We start from the raw sequence: 9,549 nt of genomic DNA on the forward strand, positions 1-9,549 counted from the left end.
AAAGCCTCATCTTTCTCCCACGGAGCAGCTGGTAGTTTCGAACTGCTGACCTTGCGGTTCACAGCCCGAGTCGTAACCACTACGCTACCAGAGCTCCTATTTATTCTCTCTTTTTACTTTGTAGTTCTTTTTATTTGTAAATTGACACCTCTGTTTTCCTATTTTCAGTCATGTAGGTTTATTTTAAAGTCTTGGTGTGTTGCTGTAGGATAAGTACTGGAATGATAACTGCAAAGCAGCTCCTTGGAAACCGTATTCAGGCTCACTGTGAGTCAGAATTGACTTGACAGCACTTAACAAGTGTACACACACTTCTCAGTCACACACATATGTCCTGAAGCCTCACTCAGTGGGTGAGGGTCACCAACCAGTCCTTCACCACCTGATCAGTAATGGATGACAGTCAACATCAGACCAACCAGCCATCAACTATTCTATGAACAGTGAACAGAAGACTGTGCACATACTGTCATCCTCTAACACACCCATCAGGAAATAGTTCATGAGTGCTTTAAGTATTGCCAAGATAGACAGCAGATATATCAAACAAAATAAAGCAAAACAACAAAAACTGGGCAAAAAAAAAAAAGCAATATACAATCACCAATGATATACAAATAAAACAACACCACAGTGTCTAAGAGACAACAGATAACACCAGTTCACTCAAAGAAAGAAGACAGAGTGGCTCAAATAATTGACCAAAATAAAGAGTAAGAAAACCTTCTTTAGGAACAAATGGCATTGGAACTGATTGGTAAGAAAAGAAAAAGGATGATAGTTAGGTGCCTTAAATTTATTGAGAGAAAGATCAAGGATAGCACAGATAAAGTCAAGAGAAACACAAACAAAACTCTAGAAGAATTCAGGAAAACACAATAAGAACAAACTGAAAAAAAAAGAGGAAAATTAGAGACCAAACAAAAAGATCAAATAGAAATCCATAAGATTTTAGAAATAGGTAGCACATTAAAAGGACAAAGGAGTATAATTGAGTCAATAGTAGATAGAATCAGTGAGATTAAAGACAAAGCTCTCAATACTAATCTGCTAGAGGAACAATCAGAAAAAAATTGAAGAAAGCCTAAGCATTATGTAAGACACCATCAAGAGGAATAATGTGATCAGAATTACAGAACAGAAAGATCCCACCCCCCAAAAAATCACCCCCAAAATAAGTAAGACTTTTACATTTTTTTATTTTACTTTGGATGCTTCTATATCTAGTTTGGAGTCCTAATATGGCACTGTGTGTTAATGTGCCAGACTCCAAAGCTGCTTGAACTGCAAGGTCGGCAGTTCAAGCTCACTAGCTGTTCCTCGGAAACCCCAGGGTTGCTAAGGGTCAGAATCGACTCGACAGCACTATACAACAGCAACATATCTAGATTGGCTTCTGGGTAATGTTGTCATATGTGTTAGTCTCATGTTGCTGTCTGCCATTGCTTGTTCTCTGAAGAACCCCCTTTAATATTTCTTGTAAGATTTGTCTGAATTTTATGATATCTCTTAATTTCTGTTTATCTGGGAATGTCCCATTAAAAAAAATTTCTTGTCATATTTGAGGCACTATTTTACTGGGTATATAATTATTGGTTGCCATCTATTTTTACTTTCAGAGTTTTATATATATCATCCAATTCTTGCCTTAATGGTTTTTGCCAAGAAATCAGAACTTACTCTTATTGGTTCTTCTTTGGAGGTAACTTTTAGTTTTTCTGAGCTGGTTTCAGGATTCTTTTCTTGCTTTGGATTTGGAAAGTTTGATTACTATATATATTGATTGTTTCCTTTTGGGTCTATCTTTGTTTGGAGTTCACTGAGCTTCTTGGATGCATATCTTCTCATCTTTAATGACACTAGGGAAATTTTCCTCAAAACCTCTAGCTGTTCCATGGGAGAAAAATTAGGCAGTTTGCTTTTGTAAAGACTTACAGCCATAGAAACCCTATGGAGGGGGAGTGGGGACAATTCTACTATGCAATTAGAATCGACTCAACAGAAGTGGTTTTATATTTTTGTATAGCATCCTTAATTCCTCTATTATAGTGCTCACCATAGTTCATCCTTAATGTGTGTTTACTTGTCTTCTCTACTAGAATTCAGGCTTTCTAATGATCTAACTTGTTCATTATATCCTCATAATCTAGTGCTATATCTAGTAGATAGTTGGCATTAGTCTCTGATTGTGTCTTCTCTTTCTTCATAATGGGTTTACTGCCAGCTTTACTTACCTCATAAGGTTGTTGGGAGGATCAGTTGAAGCAATGCATGTTAAATAGGCTATATATATATATATATATATATATAGAGAGAGAGAGAGAGAGAGAGTACATTATACATAAAAAAAATTTGGATAATTTTTATATAACCTTGCACAAGGTTAATAAAGCTTGATAGTTGAGAAAATTGTAATCTGATTTCAATGGACAAATGATAATATACATTCTCAATCAATATTTAATAATAATATAATAAAGGATAGGAGATATTTTTAGCAGTCAAGAACTTTATAGTGTACTTCAATACATGATAAATTCATGAACATTTCTTATCTCCTAGAACAGTTGTATATCTTAAAAACTCATCATCACAAGTGTTCTCTAGATTTTCAAAGAATTAATCTTGAATAATTAATGAATATAAAATAGTATCACTAGTAATGTAGCATGCTAATCATTTGTTTCAATGTCAATTAGAAACAAAGAATTGTATTTTTGGCCCACTCATTTGGAATATATATTATACAAGTTAACTTTGAATATGTAAATATAAAATCTCTGAAATTATGAAATGAATGTATTCAGATACAGATGAATGTCATTGGTGAAAGTCATCATTTGTAAGAAGAAATAGAAACACTTTCATGTAACAGAATTGTTAGCTTGTATTGAGACCATTCTTGCAAATATGTTTGTACATCAATATTTGCATATTTTCTTTTAAATGGTGTGGCATCTTAAGCACAAATGATTTAGGAATTATGTCAAATAGAAGTCTAAATAATAACAATTTCAGACACAATGAATATAAATTTAACACAAACAGAATTGAAGGGGCAGGTAACATTCATTCATACTTTACAGATCTGTCAAATACATATAAGTCTACTCTTTGTCTTCTAAGATTCTTGTACAGTTTCTTCTGGGCCATGATTTATTGGTGCATGTTCAGAGCTTCAGTCTTGAAAGTAAAGGTGAAAGGTGATGTAACACTAAATGAAAATTCTGACTCTGTGAATTTAGTTAAGAAGAGTAACTTTTAGATTGAAGGATGAGAAATATAATTTTACTACTTACCCAGCCTTGAATTTGTTAGGATTTATCTCCACTTGTAAGGAGGAAAATAATCATATTGCTAGAAGATTAATTTCCCTTATCAAACGATTGGAAGTTTGTTCACTTAGACTGATAGAATATTTTCTGGGCATTGCTAATGGGCTCCTCATGAGAAATACTCTGGTTGATAAACCTAAACTGAAAATTCAAGCAACTTGCCATTTTTCATTGTTCACCTGCCCACATTGTCTATACTTATCTAGATTGAACCCTTTGCAAGGATGACAATGGTTTTGTTTCTATAATGGTAAGAACACTATAAATTATAAATTTTTGTGGATTGTGAGCCAGATGGCTGAATCTGAGACTTTACTCTGCCACTTATTAGCTCTGTTAACTTAGGCAAATCCTGTACTATAAATGAGCATTGAGTTTGTTGTTTGATCTGTAAAATGGGAATAAAGTTTATTTCACAAGGCTGTTAGGAGTAAATATGTTGTATGTGTGAGTACTTCATAAACCATACAAAAGTATATAAATAGGAATATTACTTTGTAGAGGATTAGTAATTTTGTTTCATTAATGAGCTAAAAATTTGGTTCAATTTTTGTTACTAGATTAATAGACCTTGGTTTGCATTTTAGTTTATTCATTTCTAAAGACATTGAACCAATTGTATGAGAGTAATTGATTAAAAAATTTCAGTGTCTTAGGTAAAAATCTGTTATTTATATGCATACACAAACAATTAGTTAATACTTGATGAATTTCAGATGACCTCTATTTTTATATGCTGAAGGAATATCTTGTGATCTTGTGATTTTAAATATCTGAGAGTTTAGAGTTTTGTAAGTGCATTTATATACTTTATTTGATTAAACCTGACTCATTTTAGATATGTTCTAAGGTTATATTAGACAGCATATTAAATCTTAAGTTGTGTCTGTAGTGAATGTGGATTTGTTTTGCCCGTGTAAGATCTAAAATGCCACTTTCATCACAATTCTACCAGCAGAGTTGTGGTTCTTAATGCTACTGGTTAGTCCTTTCAGGAATCAGATGTTTCTTTCTTTCTTTCTTTTTTATTACTAGTTAAGCATGGGGCTAAGAAACGACCTGTTATTTAAAAAGTTAATCAGACACGGATATCTTAAATTGCAATAATTGGCTATTTTGACGAATATGATGATAAAATCAGATTAATCCATTATGAGGTTCTTTCTACTAAAGCAGAAATTGTGTAACAATGTAAGTGCCAGCACCACTATTTTATAGCCATGTATATAATGAGAAGACAAAAAATATATTAAAAATAATTAGAAATTGTAAAAGTAGTTGCATGTTTTGTATTTTTCTGTGGAGTGCTGATGATTAGTTAGTAGCACTTATATTAAATTATATGGAACAATGCTCTGCTTTAGTGCAATATCTGATGTTTCTAAAATAGAAAACAACGATTGCAATATAAACAGATATTTCCAGTAATAGTCATACAGAACCATTGTCTGAATTTGCCTTTGTGTTCCATAATATTTAAAGAATAGTAAAAGATAAATCTATTTTGCATTTTTTTAAGCTTCTACATACCTAGAACAAAAAACAAAACCGAACAATTAAAGTGACAATAATGAAACCTTCACTCAAATCCAAAATGGTTACTATAGTAACCTAAAATTGGAGCATTACAATGAAAATGGAATGAGAAGATAATTTCAAATGCTATATTAATCTTCTTTTGAAGTATGGAGAAGGGAGGTGCTGTTTGTTTGAGGTTTGAAAGAGGCTAGGTTGTTGTTAAACCTTCTAAGATGACTGATTTTTGTCTTTTCTCCTCTCTCTTATATGTAAAACATAGACGCCTCTGACTGCAGGCATTAATGGGAAAAGACTGATAAAAAATGAATTATACAGTAACTCATAATTATGGGAATGGAGGGCAGATTGAACAAAGGAGTGTAGTTATAAATAATTTAAAGGATGTCATATTGACATCTATTTTCTCCTTTCTCTGTCACTAAGAAGTGACAGAGGAAGGAAGCAAGAACAGAGAAAGGAAGAAAAATAAGAGGAAGGGCAGGGGGAAAAGAGAATTGGAGGAGGAAGACTGTTATGTGCATAAAGACTATTCATGGAACTCAGGAGAAGACTTCACATAGGCACATAAGAGAGGAAATTTTACATAAAAGTAAAGGAGGGTAAAATCCTGAGTCTGGAATTTGTATACAACTGTCTATTCAACAGATCCCATATTAAAACTATTGGGATAGATCTCAATCCCTATTCTGAGGCCACTTTTAAATTCCATACTAGAGGTTCAATGATTTCCAGAAAGTGATTGGTACTAGAGCATCTTCCTGGGTTTGGAAACTGGAAATACAAGTTATAAGTCAGAAATAGGATGATGGAGAAATTTAGAATAAGTAAGTCTGATGAAGACAGCAACCTCAAAAATCAGCACCCTCTATGAAATCTTTGGAGACCTGGTGCAGTGCTGTGGGATAAAGCACCGGACCTCAAGATTAGTCTGAACCACAAAGCCACCAGCCACTCCTTGGAAACACTGCACAAGGTTGCTATGAGTTGGAATAGACGTGGTGGCACTTAACAATGACAATGAAGTCTTCTGACTTTTCCCTCCCTGACTCCCTCCTTCCAACTTTCCTACCCCCATCGTTCCCCACCCTCCTTTCTTCTTTCTCTTCTATCCTTTTTTCCATAAAATGTATTAGGAAGTTTCTATGTGCCAGTCACTGTGCTGGTCATGGGTGATATACTAGTGAACAATACTGATATAGTCCTGCCTTCATGGAATGTATAGTCTATTGAAGGACACATTTCATTATGTTAAGTGTAATCAAGTTGCTTTCGACTCATAGCATTTCTGAGGAGCAGCTGGTGGGTTTGAACTGCTAACTTTGTGGTCCACGGTCTAATACTTATACTTCAGTGCCACACCATAGCACACCATAACACCAACCATAACAAATAACACATTATTTAATTGCAGTTGAGGTTAGAATTAAAAATGGGTAAGCACATGGTACAGAGAATTTATTTGTTGTTGTTGGGTGCCATCGAGTGGGTACTGACTCATAGTGACCCTGTGCACAACAGAATGAAACACTGCCCGGTCCTAGGCCAACCTCACAATTGTTGCCATGCTTGAGCCTATTGATGCTGCCACTTTGCCAATCCATCTCTCTGGGGGTCTTCCTCTTTTTCTCTCACCCTCCACCTTGCCAAACATGATATCCCTCTCCAGTGACTGGTCCCTCCTGAAAATATGTCCAAAGTATGAGAGACAAAGTTTGGTCATCCTGGTCTCCAAGGAGCACTCTGGATGCACTTCTTCAACACAGATCTGTTGATTCTTTTGGCAGCCCATGACACTTTCAATATTCTCCTCCAACACCATAACTCAAAAGCATCAATTCTTCTATGGTCTTCCTTAATCACTGTCAAGCTTTTGCATGCATATGAGGTTATTGAAAGTACCATGGCTTGGGTTCAGGTGCACCTTAGTCCTCAAGCTGACATCTTTGCTCTTCAACACTTTAAAATGGTCTTGTGCAGTAGATTTGCCTTATGCGATATGTTGTTTGACTTTTTTAAATTGTATACATGAGCATAGAGTTCTTTTTTTATATTCTTGATAGCTACAGTGCTTGGCACATAGAAAATGAGAAATGTTTTCTGAATGAATTAAGTGAAGGAAAAATTACTTTGTAGCACTGTAAGATAAGCACTGGACTATTAAATGCAAGGTGGGAAGTTCAAACCCACCAATCACCCTATGAGAGAAAGATGAGGCTTTCTGCTCCTTTAAAGATTTACAGCATTGCTGTAAATTGGAATTAACTTGGTTTAGTATGATTGAAAGATCATAATTATTACAGAAGACAAGGGCAAAAGTGTAAATGACTATTATTCCTCATATTTTGTCTGTCAAGCTGCAATTATTTGAGTAATATGCAGATTTTTTTTTTGCAAGCAGAGACCAGAATGGACTGGTTAGTGAAACATTAAACTGCTGAATGCTACAGAAGGAAAATCTGCTTTTCAAAGAAAATATTTTCTTTAGTGGTCTTAGCTATTTTAATTCTGCTATAATAGAATTACCATACATGGGTAGATTTAACAAAAAAAAATATTTTCTCACAATTTAGAAGCTTAGAAATCTGAATTCAAGGTACCAGCACTTTTTCCCTCTGTCAGCCCTGGAGGAAGGTCCTTGTCACCTTTGACCTTCTGCTTCTTGGCAATCTTCATGTGGCTTGTTATTTACTTTCCTCTGTCTCTGTTTGTCCCCCTTTGCTTGTTTAATCTCTTTTATTTCTCAAAAGAGATTTACTTAAAACATGGCCTACATGAATTCAGTCTCCTGGTGTGGCACTGTAGGATCAGCACTGGACTGTGAAACACAAGTTGGCAGTTCAAACCCACACCTGCTCTTTGGAAGCCCTATATAGGGTTACTACTATAAGTCTGAATTGACTAGAAGGCACATAACAACAACTACAAGCATAACAAAGAAAACACATCTCCTAATGGGATTCTCACCACAGGTATGCTGTTTTTAAGTGCCCTAGAATCAGTTCTGACTCATAGCAACCCTGTATCTTAGTGTAATGATGAGTATAGTGACAGAAATGTCAGCAGTTTGAATTTACCAGTTGCTCCTTGGGAGAAAGATGAGGCTTTCTGCTTCCATAAATATTTACAGCCTTATAAACCCTGTACAGGGTAGCTATGAGATAGAACCGACTCCATGGCATACTACCACTACCACCATAGGGTTTCTGAGGTGCAGCTGGTGGGTTTCAACCAACACCTTGTGGTTCAAATCAACCTGTAGTCCAGTGCTTATCTACAGTGCCACACTAGATACTGGTAGATTTACAGCACATATTTTTAGGGGGACACAGTTTTGTGGATAGCATTTGTTATAGTTAAAATACATATCAGAAGAAAGCCCTAAAGTCCAGAAGTCTATGCAAACTTTTGACACTTAAAAAGGTAGAACTTAATGATGGTAGGGTAAAACTGTGAGTCATTATTAATTAAACATTGACATTGTAGCCATTTTCTTTTGTCTTCCGTGAATGTAGTGCCATAACTATAAATGCTGTCTGAACCTCAAGGAATTAAAGAGATAGCTTTCTGATTTCATTGTATGCCAAATTACCAAACCAAGGGATTAATGGAAAAAGGTCTATAACTGGACTTTTGGCATCCCTTTGAAATGGGGGCACTGAGAAATGCAGGGACTATAAATGTTTTCTGCAAGGCTGCCAGTTCAAATTTACTAGCAGCTCCTCAGAAACCCTATACAGGGTCATTATGAGTTGGAATTGACTCTCTGGCACTAAACAACAACAAAGTAAAATAAGAAGTCTTGGTCTGGTACTGTGGGATAAGTAATGGACCACAAGGTTGGTTTGAATCAAAAGGTCAGCAGTTCAAGCTCACCAGTAGCTCCTCGGAAACCCTATACCGGGTTCCTATGAGTCACAACCAACTCGATGTACTTAACAACAACAAAAAATAAAATAAAGCTTGACTATTAATTTCAAAACAGTAGCTATATTTAACATTTAACAACTTTCTTAGCTACATTCCATAATTAATCACTCCTTTTCTATCTCTAAAGCAGAATTTGTGGCCCAAATGAGGAGGCATAAGTCTCCTGGGAACAAAGAAAATCAGCAAACAAAAACTGTTCAAACAGTTGCTACATTCAGAACACAGCCACCCTAACTTCCAACACCATCATCCTAACTACTGGAATTAAAAAACATTGCAACAATGCTTAACCACAAGTTCTGGGATGTTGATTTTCTTCCCCTTGAAAAATCCCAGACTGCTTTCCAATTGGCAAGGCAGATCTGGGAGATTCTAGCTCCCCTGTCCTGTATTTCAATACACAATGAACGTTTTGCTGTTTGCTTTGAGCCTTATGTCTGTATATTGACTGTTAGCAGCAGGTGATAAAACATCCCTTTTGTGGCTACAATTCTGGCATCCCAGGTGGGACACTGATCACCTGAGACCTGGGTGTCCTGAAAGACACACATGACACTCTTGGTCCCCTTTCTACTCTCAGGGAATAACTGAGCAAAGCACAGCATCCTGAGAGCTGCCCAGGGTAGTCCACGACTGTCTTCTTGTTGTGCTCAAAGTTGGTACAGATAGAGCCCGTGGCTGGAGGGGTTACTGATAGACCCTTGGTTTTTAAGGAAAAGAGAATGACATTAGATGACTGCTTCCATGA

The sequence above is a fragment of the Chrysochloris asiatica genome, unplaced genomic scaffold, assembly GCF_000296735.1.
Source record: "Chrysochloris asiatica unplaced genomic scaffold, ChrAsi1.0 scaffold00180, whole genome shotgun sequence".
NCBI lineage: Eukaryota > Metazoa > Chordata > Mammalia > Afrosoricida > Chrysochloridae > Chrysochloris > Chrysochloris asiatica.